Source organism: Hypanus sabinus, unplaced genomic scaffold, assembly GCF_030144855.1.
Source record: "Hypanus sabinus isolate sHypSab1 unplaced genomic scaffold, sHypSab1.hap1 scaffold_1258, whole genome shotgun sequence".
In the NCBI taxonomy this organism is placed as follows: domain Eukaryota; kingdom Metazoa; phylum Chordata; class Chondrichthyes; order Myliobatiformes; family Dasyatidae; genus Hypanus; species Hypanus sabinus.
This window is the reverse complement of record NW_026779323.1, coordinates 71,015-93,336: the sequence shown is the minus strand read 5'-3', so window position 1 is coordinate 93,336 and position 22,322 is coordinate 71,015. Positions and strand designations below refer to the sequence as shown.

General features: G+C 44.9%; 1 protein-coding gene across 1 annotated transcript in view; it reads right to left on the bottom strand.

The window, feature by feature from the left end:
• Nucleotides 1-21,116, bottom strand: part of LOC132386685 (NACHT, LRR and PYD domains-containing protein 3-like) — a 45,042-nt gene extending 23,926 nt beyond the window's left edge. The window contains exon 1 of the mRNA XM_059959030.1: nt 21,002-21,116. The gene's annotated coding sequence lies outside the window, so the exon portion shown is untranslated. The remainder of the gene's footprint in view (nt 1-21,001) is intronic.
• Nucleotides 21,117-22,322: the final 1,206 nt, after the last annotated feature.

The window sequence follows — 22,322 nt, the reverse complement described above, 5'->3', positions numbered from 1 at the left end:
CAATCTTCCTGCTGTGTGGGATCTTGCCCAGCACAGTTGGCTGTCATATTTCCTGCAATGTAGCAGGAACAAAATGTGAAATTATAAAGTAGAAACGCTGGGAACTCAGTACATCAGACTACATCTCTGAAAGGAGAAATGGTGGAAGACCCAGTTCCAGAACGGAGATTGTCCGAGATGCTGCGGATCAGCTGAGCGTCTCCAGTATTTTCTCCTCCTCACTTTAAATTTACTGCAACTGCAGTATTCCCTCATCATTTTAATGCACAGATAGTAACTGATTGTAAAATATCAGCAACACCCTAAACTGTAAATGTCACCCCACCCCAACCAATTTCTTAGTTCTCAGTTCATTCAGACCCTGGTGTAGTACATCCCATACAGTCAATGCACACAACATCCTTTCCTGAGTACATCATAGAAACCAACCTCCCCTCCATGGACCCTGTCTATTCTTCCCACTGACTCAGTAAAGCAGGCCACAGAAGGAAAGATCCCCACTACCCTGGCCATTCTCATTTCTAATGCCCCATAGGGGCGAAGATAAAATAAAACAGAAACATGCCACCGGGCTCAAGGACGGTGTCCATTCTGCTGTTAGAAGCGAACAGCGTGATGAGTGGACTCCTGACCTCACAGTCTAAATCGATGTGACCTTGCACCACATGTCTACCTGCACTGCACTTTCTCTGTAACCAGAATGATTTGTTTTACCTCAATGTACTGCTGCAATGTATTGATCTGTGTGGAGAATACCGGAGACACGATTTTCACTCAACCTCTGTACATGGAAAACAAAATAAAGATCCCCCAATGCAACGGTGAGGAAATATTAGACAGATTGGGTTGCTTCTTTGGAAATTCTGAAGGGAGTGTACGCCCTTCTGGTGGAAAGCGGCCAGGGAGTGAGTGGGCCAGTGAAGGAGTGGAGCTTTGAGGCTTTGACACGAGAGATTCTGGCAGTTTGGGCAGTTGGACTGTGCAATCAAATCAATCAAGATTTGAATAGCTCAGCAGAAAACCGCTGATTAGACAATCAAGATTTGAACAGCTCAGACTCAGCAGAGAACAGCTGATTGGGCAATTGAGGTCAGGAGACCAAGCAGTTTGAAAAACTCAAACAAGTAAATAGAGGGTAGCTCAAGCGGAGCAGCCTGTGAAAAGCAGCCAGTGAGTGAGTGGGCCGGTGAAGGAGTGGAGCTTTGAGACTTTGACTGGGGAGGCTTCAACGAGAAGAGGCGGAGGGCGAGCTTGTTCCCAATTAGACTTTTCAATGCCTCCTCAGACGGTGATGTGCCTCTCCTGTGAGATGTGGCAGTCTTGGGGGAACTCCCCTCTCCCGCAGGGTCACATCTGCCAGAAGTGCAGGCGGTTGGTCGATCTGGAAGACCATGTGAGGAATCTGGAGCAGCAGCTGGATGACCTTCGACTCATAAGGGAGAATGAGCCAGTCATAGATGAGAGCTACAGGGAGGTAGTCACACCTAGGCTGCCGGAAGCAGGTTGTTGGGTGACTGTGCAAGGAGGGAAAGCAAAAGAGAGTAGACAGGAGGTGCAGAGCACCCCTGTAGCCATTCCCCTGAATAATATGTTTACCATCCTGTATACTGTTAGCGGGGACGACCGGCCAGATGTGAGCCACGGTAGCAGAGCCTCTGGCACTGAGTCTGACCCTGTGGTGCAGAAGGGTGGGACGGATAAGAGGAGAGCTGATGTCATTGGAAACTATAGTCAGGGGAGCAGACAGGAAATTTTGTGGACGTGAGAAGGAAACCCGCATGGTTTGTTGCCTCCCGGGTGCCAGGGTCCGGGATGTCTCTGACCGGGTACAAGAATTGGAGGAGATGGCAGCTGAATGCGTGGCTAAGGAGTTGGTGCAGGGGGCAGGGTTTTATATTTTTGGATAACTGGGCTCTTTTCTGGGGAATTTGGGACCTGTAGAGATTAGATGGGTTACACCTGAACTTGAGGGCAAGCAACATCTTTGGACGCAGGTTTGCTAGCATGGTTCGGGAGGGTTTAAACTAATTTTGCAAGGCGGATGGGACCTGGAGCGAGAGAGCAGTGAAAGAAGTGCATGGAGTAAAGCCAGGTCTAACATATCTTTGAGGAAAGATAAGCAGAATAAAGGGTGTAAACTTAATAAGGTAGAAGCGCTAAAGTGCGTGTACGTCAATACAATAAGCATCAGGAACAAAGGTGTTGAACTGAGAGCTTGGATATGGAAATGGAATTATGATGCAGTGGCCATTACAGAGACTTGGCTGGCGCCAGGGTAGGAATGGAATCTCAATATTCTTGGATTTCAGTGCTTTAAAAGGGATAGAGGTCGGATGGCATTACTGGTACGGGATACTATTAGAACTACAGAAAGGGTGTGAAATGTAGCAGGATCCTCTTTTGAGTAAGTATGGGTGGAAGTCAGGTACAGGAATGGAGCAGTTACTCTATTGGTGGTATTCTATTGCCCCCTGGTAACAGCAGAGATTCCGAGCAGCAGATTGGGATGCAGATTTAGGAAAGGTGCAAAAATAACAGGATTATCATGGGTGACTTTAACTTCACTGATATTGATTGGCACCTGATTAGTTCCAAGGGTTTAGATGGGGCAGAGTTTGTTAAGTGTGTCCAGGATGGGTTCCTGTCACAGTATGTTGACAGGCCGACTAGGGGGAATGCCATACTAGATCTAGTATTAGGTAACGAACCGGGACAGGTCACAGATCTCTCAGAGGGTGAGAATCTGGGGGACAGTGAGCACCGCTCCCTGGCCTTTAGCATTATCATGGAAATGGATAGAATCGGAGAGGACAGGAACATTTTTAATTGGGGAAGGGCAAATTATGAGGTTATAAGGCTAGAACTTGCAGGTGTGATGCTTTTGCAGGGAAATGTACAATGGACATGTGGTCGATATTTAAGGATCTCTTGCAGGTAGTTAGGGATAAATTTGTCGTGGTAAGGAAAATAAAGAATGGTAGGGTGCAGGAACCATGGGTGACAAGTGAGGTGGAAAATCTAGTCATATGGAAGAAGGCAGCATACATGGGGTTTAGGAAGCAAGGATCAGATGGGTCCTTTGAGGAGTATAGGGCAGCAAGAAAGGAGCTTAAGGAGGGGTTGAGAAGATCAAGACGGGGGCATGAGAAGGCCTTGGCGAGTAGGGTAAGGGAAAACCCCAAGGCATTCTTCAATTATGTGAACAAAAGGATGACAGGAATGAATGTAGGACCGATTAGAGGTAATTGTGGGAAGATGTGCCTGGAGGCTGTGGAAGTGAGCAAGGTCCTCAGTGAATACTTCTCTTTGGTACTCACCAGTGAGAATGAACTTGATGACGGTGAGGACAATATGAGTGAGATTGATGTTCTGGAGCATGTTGATATTAAGTGAGAGGAGGTGTTGAGGTTGTTAAAATACATTGGGAAGGTAAAGTCCCCGGGCTTGACGCTGCTCCTCTTCTACTTCCCCAGGCTGCTCCACGAGGCGCGGGAAGAGACTGTTGATCCTCTGGCTCGGACCGTTATGTCCCCGTTGTCCACGGGAATGGAGGGAGGCAAATATTGTCCCCTTATTCTATAAAGCTAGTAGGGATAGTCCGGGTAATTATAGTCCAGTGAGCCTTACGTTACGTCTATGGTGGGAAAGCTGTTGGAAAATATTCTTAGAGATAGGATCTATGGGCATTTAGAGAATCATGGTCTGATCCGGGACAGTCAGCATGGCTTTGTGAAGGGCAGATCGTGTCTAACAAGCCTGATAGAGTTCTTTGAGCAGGTGACCAGGCATATAGATGAGAATAGTGCAGTGGATGTAATCTACATTTAACCAGATAACCATATAAAATTTACAGCATGGAAGCAGGCCATCTTGGCCCTTCTTGTCTTTGCCGACTCTTACACTCACCTAGTCCCAGTGGCCCGCAGTCTGCCCATAACCCTCCATTCCGTTCCTGTCCATATACCTATCCAATTTTACTTTAAATGACAATACTGAACCTGACTTTACCATTTCTACTGGAAGCTCATTCCACACAACTACGACTCTCTGAGTAAAGGAATTGCACCTCGTGCTGCCCTTAACCTTTTGCCCCAAAACTCTCAAATCATGTCCTCTTGTTTGAATCTCTCCTACTCTCAATGGAAAAAGCCTATCCACGTCAACTCGATCTAACCCTCTCATTATTTTAAATACCTCTATCAAGTCACCTCTCAACCTTCTATGCTCCAAAGAATAAAGACCTAACTTGTTCAGCCTTTCCCTGTAACTAAGGTGCTGAAACCCAGGCAACATTCTAGTAAATCTCCTCTGTACAAAGAATAAAGACCTAACTTGTTCAACCTTTCCCTGTAACTAAGGTGCTGAACCCCAGGTAACACTCCAGTAAATCTTCTCTGTACTCTCTCTATTTTTTTGACAGCTTTCCTATAATTCGGTGACCAGAACTGTACACAATACTCCAAATTCGGCCTCACCAATGCCTTGTACAATTTTAACATTACATCACAACTCTTGTACTCAATGCTCTGATTTATAAAGGCTTGCATACCAAAAGATTTCTTCACCACCTTATCCACATGAGATTCCACCTTCTGGGAACCTTGCACCATTATTCCTAGATCACTCTGTTCTACTGCATTCTTCAACGCCCTACCTTTTATGATGTATGCCCTATTTGGATTATTCTTACTAAAATGCAGTACCTCACACTTATCAGCATTAAACTCCATCTGCCATCGTCCAGTCCACTCTTCTAACTGGCCTAATTCTCTCTGCAAGCTTTGAAAACCTACTTCATTATCCACAACACCACCTACTTTAGTATCATCTGCATACTTATTAATCCAATTTACAACCCCATCATCCAGATCATTAATGTATATGACAAATAACATTGGACCCAATACAGATCCCTGAGGCACACCACTAGTCACCGGCCTCCAACCTGACAAGTGGTTATCCACCGTTACTCTCTGGCATCTCCCATCCAGCCACGGTTGAATCCATTTTACTATGTCAATATTAATACCTAACGATTGAACCTTCCTAACTAACCTTCCATGCAGAACCTTGTTAAAGGCCTTACTGAAGTCCATATAGAGAACATATGCTGATTTACCCTCATCAACTTTCCTTGTAATCTCTTCAAAAAATTCAATAAGATTTGTCAAACATGACCTTCCACGCACAAATCCATGTTGACTCTTCCTAATCAGACCCTGTCTATCCAGATAATTATATATACCATCTCTAAGAATACTTTCCATTAATTTACCAACCACTGACGTTAAACTGACAGGCCTATATTTGCTAGGTTCACTGTTAGAACCCTTTTTAAACAATGGAACACATGTGCAATACGCCAATCCTCCGGCACAATCCCCGTTTCTAATGACATTTGAAATATTTCTGTCAGAGCCCCTGCTATTTCTACACCTCAAGGTCCTAGGGAATATCCTGAGCAGGACTCAGAGATTGATCCACTTTTATATTCCTTAAAAGAGCCAGTAATTCCTCCTCTTTAATGGTCATAGTTTCCATAACTTCCCTACGTGTTCCACTTAAATTACACAATTCAATATCCTTCTCCTTAGTGAATACCAAAGAATTGTTCAAAATCACTCCCATCTCTTTTGGCTCCACACATAGCTGTCCACTCTGATTCTGTAAGAGACCAATTTTATCCCTCACTATCCTTTTGCTATTAATATAACTGTAGAAACCCTTCGGATTTATTTTCACCTTACTTGCCAAAGCAACCTCATATTTTCTTTTAGCTTTTCTAATTTCTTTCTTAAGATTCTTTATATTCCTCAAGCACCTCATCGACTCCATGCTGCCTATATTTATTGTAGTTATCTCTCTTTAACCTAACCAAGTTTCCAATATCCATGTCTCTCTCAAACTTTTAACCTTTCCTTTCAACCTAACCGAGACATGAAGATTCTGTACCCTCAAAATTTCACCTTTAAATGACGTCCATTTCTCTATTACATCCTTCGCAAAAAACAAATTGTCCCAATCCACCCCTTCTAAGTCATTTCGCATCTCCTCAAAGTTAGCCTTTATCCAATCACAAATCTCAAACCTGGGTCTAGACCTATCCTTCTTCATAATTATATTGAAACTAGTGGTATTGTGATCACTGGACCCGAAGTGCTCACCAACACATACGTTCGTCACCAGACCTATCTCATTCCCTAACAGGAGATCCAACACTGCTCCGTCTCTAGGCCGTACCTCTAAGTATTGCTGCAAAAAACTATCCTGCACATATTTTACAAATTCCAAACCATCCAGTCCTTCTACAGAATGGGCTTCCCAGTCTATGTGTATAAAATTAAAATCTCCCACAATCACAACCTTGTGCTTACTACAAATATCTGCTATCTCCTTACAAATTTGTTTCTCCAATTCTCGCTCCCCAATAGGTGGTCTATAATACACCCCTATAAGTGTTACTACACATTTTCCCATTCCTCAATTCCACCCAAATAGTCTCCCTAGATGAGCCCTCTAATCTATCCTGCCAAAGCACCGCTGTAATATTTTCTCTAACAAGCAATGCAACACCTCCTCCTCTTGCCCCTCTGATTCTATCACACCTGAAGCAACAAAATCCAGGAATACTTAGTTGCCAATCACAACCCTCCTGCAACCATGTTTCACAAATAGCTACAACATAATATTTCCAGGTATCAATCCATGCCCTAAGCTCATCCACCTTTCTTACAATGTTCCTAGCATTAAAATAGATCAATTTAAGAAACTCTCCACCTCTTCCTCTCCGCTTATCCCTAAGAATGCAATCAACTTCATTATTTTTTTTCTTCCTTCTCCCCTACATCTTCAGTCAGAGCGCTCCCCTTCACTATCACCTTCCTATCCTCCCTCACACACTGTCTACTAGCTTTCTCTATTTGTGAATTAACCACCTCTCCCCTAGTCTCTTCAATTTGATTCCCACCCCCCAACCATTCTAGATTAAAGTCTCCCTAGTAGCCTTAGCAAATCTCCCCGCCGGGATATTAGTCTCCCTATGATTCAAGTGCAACCCGTCCTTTCTGTGCAGGTCACACCTGCTCCAAAAGAGGTCCCAATGATCCAGAACCTTGAATCCCTGTCCTCTGCTCCAATCACCCAGCCACGCATTTATCCTCCACCTCATTCCGTTCCTACTCTCACTGTCGGGTGGCACAGGCAGTGATCCTGAGATTACTACCTTTGCGGTCCTTCTTCTCAACTGCCTTCTTAACTCCCTATATTCTCCTTTCAGGACCTCTTCCCTTTTCCTACCTATGTCATTGGTACCTATATGCACCACGACCTTTGGGTCCTCACCCTCCCACATCAGGGTACCTAGGACGCGATCGGAAACATCTTGGACCCTGGCACCAGGGAGGCAAATTACCATCCGGGTCTACTGATCGTGTCCACCGAATCGCCTATCTGACCCCCTAACTACTGAGTCTCCTATTACTAATGCATTCCTCTTCCTTTCCCTACCCTGCAGATCTTCGGATTCTGTGCCGGAGGTATGATCACTGTTTCTTCCCCCAGGTAGGCAGTCCCCCCCACAACAGTTCTCAAACAGGGGTACTTATTGTCAAAGAGTACAGCCACTGGGGTACTCTGTAGTACCTTCCTCCTCCCATCTGAGTTTCTTTCCTGTGTCCACAGAATCATCTTTCTGACCCCCTAACTATAGTCCACTATCTCTGCTGCCTTCCTCTTCCTTTCCCTGTCCTTCTGAACCACAGGGCCCGACTCTGTGCCAGAGGTGTAGCTGTTGTTGCCCCCTCCAGCAGTACTCGAACAGGAGAACTTATTGTCAAGGGGTACAGCCACAGGGGTATTCACTACTACCTGCTTCTTGCCCTTCCCTCTCCTAACCGTGACCCACCTGTCTGCCTCCCGTGTTCCTGGTGTGACCACCTGCCTGTAACTCCTCTCTATCACCTCCTCACTCTCTCTGACCAGAGGAATGCAATCGAGCTGCATCTCCACTTCCCTAACACGGTCCACATCTGGGCACACCTGGCGCAGATGTGGACGTCCGGGAGGCTATGAGACTCCAGGACTTCCCACATCCGACACAGAGGACAACAAGCTGCCCTCACATTCATAATTCCCCCTTTCCTCAAATAGCACGAAAAACTGAAACCTAAACCTACCTTGCCTCGCCCGCTTCCGCCTAAGCCCGTTGAACCCAAGCCCTTTCCTCCTCTCTGCTCCCACCTCACTCTGCTGCCCGCAAAATGATGCTGCCCGCTGCCTAAGGCTGTGTGCTTTTTACATCTCCCCCACTTCACCACCCGCCTTCACACGCCTGCGCAGTCCCACCTCTTTTAACTCGGATGAGAATAAGAAAAATTCAAGATGGCTCCCGCCGCACTCCCGTTCGTATCCTCCACCTTCCTTCTCCAAACATGGATTTTAGTAAGACATTTGGCAAGGTTCCACACGGTAGGCTTATTCAGAAAGTCAGAATGTATGGGATTCAGTGAAGTTTGGCCAGGTGGGTTCAGAATTGGCTTGCTTGCAGACGGCAGAAGGTAGTGGTGGTGGGAGCACATTCAGATTGGAGGGTTGTGACTACTGATGTCGCACAAGGATCTGTTCTGGGACCTCTACTTTTCATGATTTTTATTAACGACCTGGATGAGGGGGTAGAAGGGTGGGTTGGCAAGTTTGCAGACGACACAAAGTTTGGTGGTGTTGTAGATAGTGTAGACGATTGTCGAAGATTGCAGAGAGACATTGATAGGATGCAGAAGCGGGCTGAGAAGTGGCACTTCTCAGAGTTCAGCCCGGAGAAGTGTGAGGAGATATCCTTTGGAACGACACACTCCAAGGCAGAGTACAAAGTAAATGGCAGGATACTTGGTAGTGTGGAGGAGCAGCGGGATCTGGGGGAATATGTCCACAGATCCCTGAAAGTTGCCTCACAGTTAGATAGGGTAGTTAAGAAAGTTTATGGTGTGTTAACTTTCATAAGACGAGGGATAGAGTTTAAGAGTAGCGATGTACTGATGCAGCTCTATAAAACTCAGGTTAGGTCACACTTGGAGTATTGTGTCCAGTTCTGGTCGCCTCACTATAGGAAGGATGTGGAAGTATTTGAAAGGGTACAGAGGAGATTTACCAGGATGTTGCCTGGTTTACAGAGTATGGATTAAGGGAGAATAAGGGAGCTAGGACATCACTCTGGAGAGAAGGAGGATGAGAGGAGACATGATAGAGTTGTACAAGATATTAAGAGGAATAGATAGAGTAGATAGCCTGCGCCACTTCCCCAGTGCACCACTGCTCAGTACAAGAGGACATGGCTTAAAGGTAAGGGAAGTTCAAGGAGAATATTAGAGGAAGGTTTTTTACTCAGAGAGTAGTTGGTGCGTGGACTGCACTGCCTGAGTCGGTGGTGGGGTAAGATACACACAGTAGCAATCATATGAAATTATGGTCATATCCCGATGGCGAATTTGCCTCGCAACCCATTTACTTCAGACATATATCAACCAGCATCGCATTTATTTTACAATTACTCATACCGTTCCTCGTCAGAGAACGATGGGGAAAAACATTAATTTCACTACGTTTCTTATCAGTCAGAGTGCGCTGCTGGTATGTGTAATTAGTAACAGGACATTCGCCCCCTCAGTCCTGTTCCGCCATTCTCTATGATCACAGCTGGACAGTTATCTCAGAGACTCATGCCTGCGACCGCCTGGACCAATTCACTTCCTTGTCTGTCAAGGATCTCTCCGCTGCGGAATTAAACTCACTGAAAATAATCCCTACTTCTCGTTTCCTTTGAGGAAGAGAATTCCAAACTCACACTAGTTCCACCACATAAAGTGAGGAATTAGTAACAGGACATTCGCACACTCAGTCCTGTTCCGCCATTCTCTATGATCACAACAGGACTGTGATCTCAGTGACACTCCCCTGCGACCGCCTGCAAGACTTCATTCCCTTGTCTGCCCGGAAATGTGTTCGGCGGAATTAAACACATACCCTGAGCATTGTTCAGTTGATAACACGCTCATCAACCTGAACTTCAATCTATTCAGCATGTAATAACACACCTTGTTCGACAACGCTTATGTGAAACCACACAAAAACTCACGTTGCTTCAATGTGTCTTTCTAACTTGTGGTCCGAACTAGAATTAATACTTCAGTGCGCGATATTTTACCACCTCCAGGGAGGAAGCATAGCCCACATCCTGGTACTGTTCAGTTGGTTGTCTCGCTTGGATTTATTATTCACCTTGGGACCAGTTTATTCTCAGATTATAAAACTCCAGTGACAGCCCAGAGCAAAGATCGCTGTGGGTTTTTTTGCACAGAGACAGCAGAAGGAAGGGCGCTCTCCACTCTGATGGAATATTATGCATTTGGAATAATGTTCTTTTTGAACAGTAGGCATTCCCTTTCTCCAGATCTTACTGTGCTCCCTCAGCCTGGACTTGCACTGATTTTAAGTTGGCCCTTTTAAAAGCAACCCTTAACAGTTGTCCGCAGTTATAACATTAGGGTAATGGACAAGTGGGGAGCGGCTGTGCCGAGATTACCATCTCCCAGAGATAACCACCAGTCAAAGTCGAGAGCAAGATATGGATGCCCTTCTCCTTCAGTTTATTGTTCACTTACTGGAATCAAATTACAGGATCACAGCGCCATCATATGAAATTCAGGCCATTTCCCACTGGTGAATTTGCCTGATATCGCATTTACTGCACACATACATCAACCATTTTTCATCAATGAGCGATAAATTAAATTCACGGGGTCTCTTATTTGGCGAAGGTTGTTGCTGGCATATTGAATTAGTAGCAGGATATTTGGCTAATTCTATTTGAGAAAGTAGCAAGCAGGATAGAGAGATGTGAATACGTTGATGTTGGGTACTTGGATTTTCGAAAGGTCTGTGACAAGGAGCCACACTTGAGGCTGCTTAGCAACCTACGAGCCCGTGGTGTTACAGGAAAGATTCCAGCATTGATGAATCGGTGCCTGATTGGAAGGAGGCCTTATGGTCTTATGGAAATGCAGCTTCCCTGGAGGAGGAGGAAAGAGGTGGAAGATGCAGTGAGAAGATATGGTTTGTCAGGTCTGAAAACGAGCTGAATGTACCATAACCTTCAGACTGAATCAGAAAACCGTTCTGAGGGTATTTAAAATGTCAGAAGCAGGGGAGATGTGATCACATGTGCAGAGGGCAGGGGTTGTGTCTCCATCAGACCCACAGTGAGATGGTTCCAGTTACAATGTGCAGGGATGAAAACACGGTGTTTGGGGCCGGATTTAATCAGTGTTGCTGACACAGTGAGAGGGTTAGTTTTGCTATAAGGAAGCAACATTAATGGAAGAAGTCAAAGGAACTTTATCAATTGCCAGTTGTTTAGCTGAAGTGTCCAATCTGTATATTACCTTGACAGAAACACATATTCCCAGTGGTGACAAAGGGGTTCAGTCTGGTTTATTCAGCTTGGAGAGGGGTGTGGAGTTTTGAAATCAATGCCTTGCGGTTCCACCATCGTTAATCTGGCATGTCCGGAGGTGTGGATCACACAGCACGTAGGCCTTCCCAGTTCTGACCATCCACTCACTGTCTACACTGGTCCCATTTATCAGCACTTGGTTCATAGCTGACTGTATCTCGCCAGGTGTCAGGATTATATCCTGGATCACGTCGTGAATGATGGATCAACATGAGGTTCTCGCCAGTTCTCCCGGAGTTTGCTTGTGGTTAGGCAGGTCACAAGTATATTGGTTAAGGCCCCAGTAATCACTTCACTTGCCTCTCTCTGTATCTTGGGGTATATCCCATCAGGGCCTCGAGACTTATACGCCTTAATGCACTTTAAGAGACCCAACAGTGTCTCCTCCTTTATTTCAGAATGCCCGAGCATACTTGTACTCTCCGCACTGATCTCCCTATCCTCTGTGTCTTTCTCCTTGGTAAATACTGATGTAAGTTACTTATTAAGGACCACACACACATTCTCGAGGGCTCTGTTTGATTCGACCTTCCTGAGCTTTAAATACTTTTCCTTTTCCTGCTTGACTAAATTCATCACTTCTCATGATATTTAAGGGTCTCTGACGCTGCCAATCTCATCATTTCTTCATACTGGAATATTCCCGTCCTATACTCCGTGCAGATGCACTTTAAACACCCTCCACATGTCAGATGTGGACTTGCCAGAAGCAGTTGTCTCCCAGTAACTCTCAGCAGTTCTTGCTCAGTGAATTCGTATTTTACCCTAATCCAATTCTTTACTCTCCCGCAAAGTCTACACTTTCCTTCTCTATTGCTCTCTTAAGAAGTTCTGCTCTAACCATTCACCCACCAAATGATCGGGTATCTAGCTAGCATAATTACCCAACATCAGTTTCAGTACAGCTCCTGCTTTTGTCGGGCTATCTACATCCTGATTTAAGATGACATCCTAGATAGAAAAAATAGTTGAAGCTAGTGAATCGGGTAGCTTTTAATAATCAAAAGAAGGCAATTAAAAATGAATAAGCAGAGAAAAGGTGAAATATGAAGTCAAGGTAGCTAATAATATAAAATAAGATACCAAAATAAAGTATCATAATGAAGCACAGTAAAGTATCATATTCAATCGAGATTAATATGCATTGACTCTAACATGGTCCAGTCTCCAGCGTTCCCAGTAATTAGTATTTTTGTCGCTGCGTGGATCAGCCATTGCTCTGAGCCGAAAATTTTGACACGGCCTGAAAAAAGCACAACATCTTAGATTGTGTGGTTTTGTAACGCACAGCTATGAATATTTAGAATGGACTGACAAAAAGTATATAATTTTGTCTTCATCTATTAATGGAAGGATATAATAAATTATAGTGCAACAAAGAAAAACTCTCAGATTTCATTAACTTTTTTCCAGCTTCATTTTAATCCATCTGCACTGCAACAAATGCTCCGTGACATGAGCATTTTAATTACAGCGTAGCCGCACACCAGCGCGGCTCAGAAGGAACAGTGGCAGTCTCTCTCTCCAGGTTACCCCAAACTGCCTTTTCAGCGACAACCCGTTGTTGGAAACAGGAAAATTGCAATAATCAGCACCAAATCTCACCCATATTCAAATTCGAGATAGGTGATGGCCCGTCTAAATGGTAAATGCACTAAATGGCCGTTTTATTAGGTACAACTGTACAGCCGCTCATTAATGTGAATTTGTTAAATGCGTGGCAGCAACTCAAAGGATAAAACATGCAGATATGGTCAAGGGGTTCAGTTGTAGTTCTGGCGAAACATCCAAATCTGGAATAAGTGTGGTCTAAGTGACCTTGACTGTGGAATGATCGCTGGTGCAAGACAGGTTAGCATAAGCATTACATAAACTGATCATCTCCTTGGATTTTCACGCACAAGTCGCTCGGTTTACAGCGAATGGCGCGAAAACAAAACGAAAGAAAATCCAGTGAGCAGCAGTTCTGAGGGTGGAAACGCCTTGTTAATGGGAGAGATCAAGGAGATTGACCAGACTGATTAAATCCGATAGGAAGACGACGGTAACTGAAATAGCCATTCGCTCCAAAAGCCGGGGTGCAGACGAGCGTCACTGAATGACGAACACTGGATTTGGATGGGGTACAGCCGCGATAGAAACAGAGAAACATAGAAGATAGGTGCAGGAGTAGGCCTTTCGGCCCGTCGATCCTGCACCGCCATTCAGTATGATCATGGCTGATCATCCAACCCAGAACCCTGTACCTGCTTCCTCTACATACCCCCTGATCCCTTTAGCCACAAGGGCCGTATCTAACTCCCTCTTAAATATAGCCAATGAACCGGCCTCAACTGTTTCCTGTGGCAGAGAATTCCACAGATTCACCACTCTCTGTGTGAAGAAGTTTCTCCTCATTTCGGTCCTAAAAGGCTTCTCCTTTAACCTTAAACTGTGACCCCTCGATCTGGACTTCCCCAACATCGGAAACAATCTTCCTGCATCTAGCCTGTCCAATCCCTTTAGACTTTTATACGTTTCAATAAGATCCCCCCTCAATCTTCTAAATTCCATTGAATATAAGCCTAGTCGATCCAATCTTTCTTCATATGAAAGTCCTGCCAACCCAGGAATCAATCTGGTGAACCTTCTCTGTACACCCTCTATGGCAAGAATGTCATTCCTCAGATTAGTGGACGAAAACTGCTCACAATATTCTAGGTGCGGTCTCAACAAGGCCTTGTACAACTGCAGTAAAACCTCCCTGCTCCTGTACTCAAATCCTTTTGCTATGAATGGCAACATGCCATTTGCCTTTTTCACCGCCTGCTGTACCTGCATGCCCACATTCAATGACTGGTGTACAATGACACCCAGGTCTCGTTGCACCTCCCCTTTTCCTAATCGGCCACCGTTCAAATAATAATCTATTTTCCTGTTCGTGCAACCAAAGTGGATAACCTCACATTTATACACATTAAATTGCATCTGCCATGAATTTACCCACTCACCTAACCTATCCAAGTCACATCCAATTGCATCCTCTTAGCATCCTCCTCACACCTAACACCGCCGCCCAGCTTCGTGTCATCCGCAAACTTGGAGATGCTGCATTTAATTCCCTCGTCTAAATCATTAATATGTATTGTAAACAACTGGGGTCCCAGCACTGAGCCTTGCGGTGCCCCACTAGACACTGCCTGCCATTCTGAAAAGGTCCCGTTTACTCTCACTCTTTGCTTCCTGTCTGCCAACCAATTCTCTATCCACATCAATACCATACCCCCAATACCGTGTGCTTTAAGTTTTCACACTAATCTCCTGTGTGGGACTTTTTAAAAGCCTTTTGATAATCTAAATATACCACATCCACTGGCTCTCCCCTATCCACTCTACTAGTTATATCTTCAAAAAGTTCTATAAGATTCGCCAGACATGATTTTCCTTTCACAAATCCATGCTGACTTTGTCCGATGATTTCACCTCTTTCCAAATGTGCTTTTATCACATCTTTGACAACTGACTCTCGCATTTTCCCCACCATCGATGTCAGACTAACCGGTTTATAATTTCCCGGTTTCTCTCTCCCTCCATTTTAAAAAGCGGGGTCACATTAGCCAAGCTTCAATCCTCAGGAACTAATACAGAATCTCAGGAGTTTTGAAAAATTATCACTAATGCATCCACTATTTCTTGGGCTACTTCCTTAAGCACGCTGGGATGCATACTATCTGGCCCTGGGGATTTATCTGCCTTTAATCCCTTCAATTTACCTAACACCACTTCCCTACTAACATGTATTTCCCTCAGTTCCTCCATCTCACTAGATCCTCGGTCCCTTACTATTTCGGGAAGAATATTTATGTCCTCCTTAGTGAAGATAGAACCAAACTAGTTATTCAGTTCGTCTGCCATGTCTTTGTTCCCTATGATCAATTCACCTGTTTCTGACTGTAAACGACCTACATTTGTCTTGACCAATCTTTTTCTTTTCACATATCTATAAAAGCTGTTACAGTCAGTTTTTATATTCCCTGCCAGCTTTCTCTCATAATCTTTTTTCCCTTTCCTAATTAAGCCCTTTGTCTTCCTCTGCTGGTCTTTGAATTTCTCCCAGTCCTCAGGTGCGCCGCTTTTTTTTTTGCTAATTTATGTTTCTTCTTTGGACTTGATACTATCCCTAATTTCCCTTGTCAGCCACGGGTGCACTACCATCCCTGGTTTATTCTTTTGCCAAACTGGGATGAAGAATTGTTGTAGTTCATCCATGCGGTCTTTAAATACTTGCCTTTGCATATCCACCGTCAACACTTTAAGTATCATTTGCCAGTCTATCTTAGCTCATTCACGTCTCATACCTTCAAAGTTACCCTTCTGTAAGTTAAGAACCTTTGTTTCTGAATTAACTATGTCACTCTCCATCTTAATGAAGAATTCCACCATATTATGGTCACTCTTAACCAAGGGGCCTCGCACAACAAGATTGCTAACTAACCCTTCCTCATTGCTCAATACCCAATCTAGAATGGCCTGCTCTCTAGTTGGTTGCTCGACATGTTGGTTCAGAAAACCATCCCGTATACATTCCAAGAAATCCTCTTCCTCAGCACCGTTATCAATTTGGTTCACCCATTATAACTACAGTTCCTTCATTGCACGCATTTCTAATTTCCTGTTTAATGGCATCCACAACCTCACTACTACTGTTAGGTGGCCGGTACATAACTCCCACCAGCGTTTTCTGCCATTTAGTGTTCTGCAGCTCTACCCATATCAATTTCACATCCTCCAAGCTAAAGTGCTTCCTTTCTATTGCGTTAATCTATTCTCTAACCAGCAATGCTACCCCACCTCCTTTTCTTTCTTGTCTATCCCTCCTGAATATTGAAAATCCCTGGATGTTGAGTCCTTGGTCACCCTGGAGCCATGTCTCTGTGATCCCAACTATATCATATTCATTAATAACTATCTGCACATTCAATTTATCCACCTTGTTACGAATGTTCCCTCCTCGCATTGACACACAAAGCCTTCAGGCTTGTTTTTACAACACTCCAAACATACACTCAGAGCCATATCATTAGGTTTAGGAAGTAGATATGAATTGCCCACTAAGTGTAGAAGTCCATAATTTTAAAAACTGCCAGTGGGATTTACTACAGGATTTTTTATATTAAATATCACAGCCGGATATACATTGCCTTTGCTCATAAAATAACACAGAATTTAAAAAAAACACGCATCCGTAAATCCAGGCAATCTTCTGGACAATATTGAACTGGTGGAAACTCTAGAAATACTATCGTGACAAGTGGGATAATAAAAGACCATAACAATCCGATTTTACCATGTTAAAATATCCCAGGACTATCGTACCATTGCCCTTCTGACACACATTTTCTATCTCCCGCTGTAATTTTCAGACCATGTCATTACTACTGTGTGGGGGTCTGTATATAATCCCCATCAGGGTCTTTGTAACCTTTCAGTTTCCTAGCTCTACCCTATGTCACCGCTTTCTAATGATTTGATTTCATTTCCACCGAGAGTCACGCCACCCTTTCTGCCAACCTGCCTGTCCTTTCGATACTGTGTGTATCATTGGATGTTAAACTCCTAGCTAAAATATTTTTTCAGCCACGATTCAGTGAAGCCCACAATGTCATACATTCCAATCTGTAACTTTGCTGCGTTCGCCTACCTTATTCCGGATGCTGCTCGCATTTAACTGTAACACTGTCAGTCTTGTCCTCTCCCGTTTCTATTTTGTTTGCTTTTACTTTGCAACTCATCCCATTGACTGCAATTTTGCCCTATCATCAGCCTCACCATTCTAGCAGTATCACTGTACACTGCCTCTGTTCGTTAATTAACTACCCCATTCTCAGCATTATAACTCCAATTCCCATCCCCCTGCAAAATTTGCCCTCCTGAGTTGTTCAGGAAAACTTGCGCTGTTCTGCGCTAGTACTTTCCAGGCACCCGGTACTTTCTATGTAAAATAATTGCCCCCTCTCAGCAACTTGCACATACATTAAACATTTTGACCCTTGTAAAATGAGACCGATTCTACATCTACCTCAAGCCTCTCATAATCGTACTCATCTCTATAAGTTCTCCACTCAGTCCCCATTGTTCTGTCTATCGTTCGACCACCCTCTTTCTGAATCGTGCCTTCTAATGGAGACAGCGTTCCGAAAATTCCTTCTGCTCCATGGAAGGAATGCCGCACTTCTTCCCATATGCAGCCCATTTCACGCTTTGGAAAATGGGAAAAAGAACACCCTGACTGGTGTTTTCAATTCCTCAAATGACGAATGCAAAAGTGCCATCGGAACGAATTTCCAGCTCATTAAATTGTAGAACACATTACAAGCAGCTAAGAACCTAGACATCAAGATCTGTCTGTGCCTCGTCCATGAACGAATATGGAGTCTTTACATTTGACCTCGCAAAGTGCAACATTTCACATCTGAAGGTTTGCTAAGGCTTTTGGGGAGGGTTTAAACTAGAATTGCTGGGAGTGGGAACCGAACTGAAGTGACGGAGGAAAGGAGGCTTGGTTCACAAATAGAGAAAGTTTGGAGACAGTGCGAAAGGGAGGACAATGCGAGGAGTATCATGAATAAAGCAGATGAGCTTAGAGCGTGGATCAGCACTTGGAGCTATGATGTTGTGGCCAGTAAAAAGACGTGGTGGTGCAGAGGTAGGAATGGCTACTGCAAGTGCAAGGCTTTAGATGTTTCTGAAGGGGCAGGAAGGGAGGCAAAAGAGGTGGGGATGTGGCACTGTTGATCAGAGAGAGTGTCACGACAGAAGCAAAAGAGGAAATCATGGAGCGGTTGTCTACGGAGTCTCCGTGGCTGGAAGCTAGGAAGAGGATGGGGTCAATTACCCTACTGGGGGTTTTTATAGACCACCAAATAGTAAAAGGGACATCGAGAAGCAGATAGGGAGACGGATTCTGGAAAGGAGTGAAAATAACAGGGTTGTTCACGTGGGAGATTTTAATTTCCCAAATATTGACTGCCCGCAATATAAATATAAAACCTGCCCGCAAGGATATTTGTTCCCCTGGAATTCTGGTGTAACTCATCCCTTTTATACAGGTCATACTTTGCCCAGCCGAGATCCCAGTCATCCATATACCTGAACCTCTAACTCCTGCACCAGTTCCTCAGCCACTGCCAAATCATTCCATTCTTGTCCTGGCTGGTAAGTGGCACAGCAGGCAATTCTGAGATTACTACCCAGTAGATCCCGTTTCTCTACTTTCTATTTAGCTTCCTATATTAGCTCCCAGGAAACCCTTAATTTTTCCTCCCCATGTCATTGGTGCCAATATGCACCAAGACATCTGGCTGCTCACCCACCCACTATAGAATGCCATGGACCCAATCTGAGACATCCCTACATTTACCCTACCTTAGAAATTACTAGGGTTACCCATAACCCTCGATTATTCTAAGCACCATGTACCTATCCAAAAGTCTCTTAAAAGAGCCTATCGTATCCACCTCCACCACCGTTGCCGGCAGCCCATTACACCACTCACCACTCTCTGCATCAAACAAAACTTACCCCTGACATCTCTTCTTACCTACTCCTAAGCACCTTAAACATGTACCCTCCTGTGGCAGCCATTTCAGCCCTGAGAAAAAGCCTCTGACTATCCGCACGACCACTGCATCTCACCATCGAATATAACTCTATCAGGTCAACTCTCATCCTTCGTCGCTCCAAGGAGAAAAGGCAGAGTTCACTCAACCTGTTTTGATAAGGTATGCTGCCCAATCCAAGCAACATCCTTGAAAATCTACTCTTCACCCTTTCTATGGTTTTCACATCCTTCCTGTAGTGGGGAGACCAGAACTGAGCACAGGGTCCTATATAGCTGCAACATTACTTCTTGGCTCCTAAATTCATTTCCACGATTGATGAAAGCCAATACACACCAAATGCCTTCTTAATCACAGAGTGAACCTGCGCAGCAGCTTTGAGCGTCCTATGGACTCGGACCCCAAGATCCGTCTGATCCTCCACGGGGCCAAAAATCATACCATTAATACTATATTCTGCCATCATATTAGACCTACCAAAATGAACTATTTCACGCTTATCTGGATTGAACTCCATCTGCCAATTCTCAGCCCAGTTCTGCATCCTATCAATGTCCCACTGTAACCTCTGACAGACTTCCACACTATTCACAACACCACCAACATTTGTGTCATCAGCAAACTTACTAATCCATTCCTCCACTTCCTCACCCAGGTCAATTATAAAAACTACGAAGAGTAAGGGACCCAGAACAGATCCCTGAAACACCCCACTGGTCACCATGCAGAATATGACCCGGCTACAGCCACTCTTTGCATTCTGTGGGCAAGACAGTTCTGGATCCATAAAGCAATGTCCCCTTGGATCCCATGCCTCCTTGCTTTCTCAATAATCCTTGTATGGGTCACCTTATCAAATGCCTTGCTGAAATGCGCATCTGCATTTCTTACTTCAGAAATGTGTTGAGTCACAAGCTCAGAAAATTCTAACACTGGGAACAGAAAAAGCAAAGCCGCCAGAAATGGCTCAAAATAAACAAATATCTCCTTGATCGCTGATTCAATACAGGGACAACTTGTTGTTTGGAAATAAAGATCCGAAATAAATATCCGAAGCTGAATTATTCTTAAGCAAATTCCCCAAGAGTGTGAGAGCTTTCTGACAGTGTAAATACTGTATACCGTTTCTTACAAATAATCCCGCCCACAACCCCACACGTATCACACGTAACCACGGCAACACAGAGTGCTGGGAGAACTCAGCAGGTTAGCCAGCATTTAAGGATGGGGGTAAGCAGTCGACGTTGCGGACCGAGTCCCGCCATCAGGACTGGACTGGAATGAGGAAGAGGGCAGATGATTGACTGATTTGGAAGGTGCGGCTTGTTGTTCTGTGAGACTCGGTGCTCAGGTCTGCGTGCAAGCAGCTGCCTGTCCGTCACATTCCTTAGAACAGGGAGCGGCCGTTCCACTGAATTCAAATCCAAACCGGTTCAACAAAACACTGTTATTCAAATATGAAGAAAGTTTAATATTGCATTTAACCCCCTTCTTCTACAGGGAAGAGCAGTAGAACCAAAGGCACAATGTAAATAACATTACTGGGCTCTCGAATGTCGACTGTACTATTTTCCATAGACGCGGCCTGGCCTGCAGAGTTCCTCCGGCATTTTGTGTCTGTTGTTCGGATTTCGAGCATTTGCTTTTTCCTCTTGTTTGAGAGAAATCGGTGACGGGTCACTGGCCCGTGGGATATTTCACATCTCACTACCGGGGTGAAAGACGCCCTCTGCTCCCAATCGGTAGAAACCACCCTCGTTTCTCTGAATCCATTTGGTCAGTAATTGACTCGTTAGCATGAACTCCCTTCTCCCACGAAATTCACTCCCGATCCCGACCAAAGCTGAGCCTCGCTGTAAACGCTGAATAATTTTACAGAATCATAGACAACACTTACCTCTGATGTTGTAACCGGACGGCGTTCAATATGGTCCCGGGAAATCACAGTCCGACTTCCCGGGTGACCGACAATGTTCCTGCACCGATGTTCTCACCGTGTACGGAGAGTTGAGCCTGAGCTGCTGCTCCCGAGGCCACTCGGCTGTGATGTGTCCGCCGCTCATTACAGACGGACAGGGCCGGGTGAGCCGGGGTAGAGCGGGACTGCCGCAGTCCGGGTCACACTAACTCTCACCGGCTCAGGACGGGTCTGACAGCGGGAGGAGGCGGGAGTGGTCACTCATTACAGATGGACAGGGCCGGGTGAGCCGGGGTAGAGCGGGACTGCCGCAGTCCGGGTCACACTAACACTCACCGGCTCAGGACGGGTCTGACAGCGGGAGGAGGCGGGAGTGGGATCAATGTAGCAACCCCGAAGAGGAAAACAAACAGGCTGCGTTAACTTTCTGTCCGGATTTCCGTGTGGATCTCTCCTTTTTCTTTAATCGCAACCTGTGGGGCGCAGTTTCTCTGTTTAACTCAGCCAATCCCAGGCTGCGGATTTGATCTAGTCCGGGTTCTGGGAGGATCTGAGCTCCGCCCCATGTGTAAACTGGACTGACCGGAATAGATATAGTTTCAGTTCCAGCGTCCCTTACCTGTTCAGGTACAGGGAACTGACTTTCTTCTGAAATTAAATCAAACTCGTTCGGCTATATGTATTCAAACTCAACTGGAATAAATCTGATCAAAAATAGTCAGGAAGGAAAAGTTAAACTCCAGAAGTTTTGATCAAAGAGAAACACACGAGGGGGTGTTGGGCCTCCTAATGAGTATTAAGGCTAAAGACCGTAAGACATAGGAGTAGAATTAGGCCTTTCGGCCCTTCAAATCTGCTCTGCCATTTACTCATGTCTGATCCTTTTTTACCCCTCCTCAACCCTACTCCCTGGTGTACTACCCATAACATTTGATAGGTGGATGGGTCCCCAGAGCTTTTTGGGATTTACTCCATTTTATTTTACGAGGCAAGAGATGAGATTGCTGGGTCCTTGCCCAGTACCTTTCTGTCCTCTCAAGCCACCGGCGAGGCCCCGGAGAACAGGCAAGCCGATAATTTTGCAACTCTCTTTATGAAAGGATTAAGGAGAAAATCCTGGGAACTGTAGACCGATGGGTCTCACGTCAGGTGGAATGAAGTTGCGGAAGGAAATTATTCGGTTAGGGCTTTTGAGCATTAGGAAACCATGGCCTAATTTGGGAGAGCCAGCTTGGCTATGTGTTTGTTAGGTCGTGTCGTACCAAATTGATTGAGCGTTTCGACAAGATGATGAGAGAGA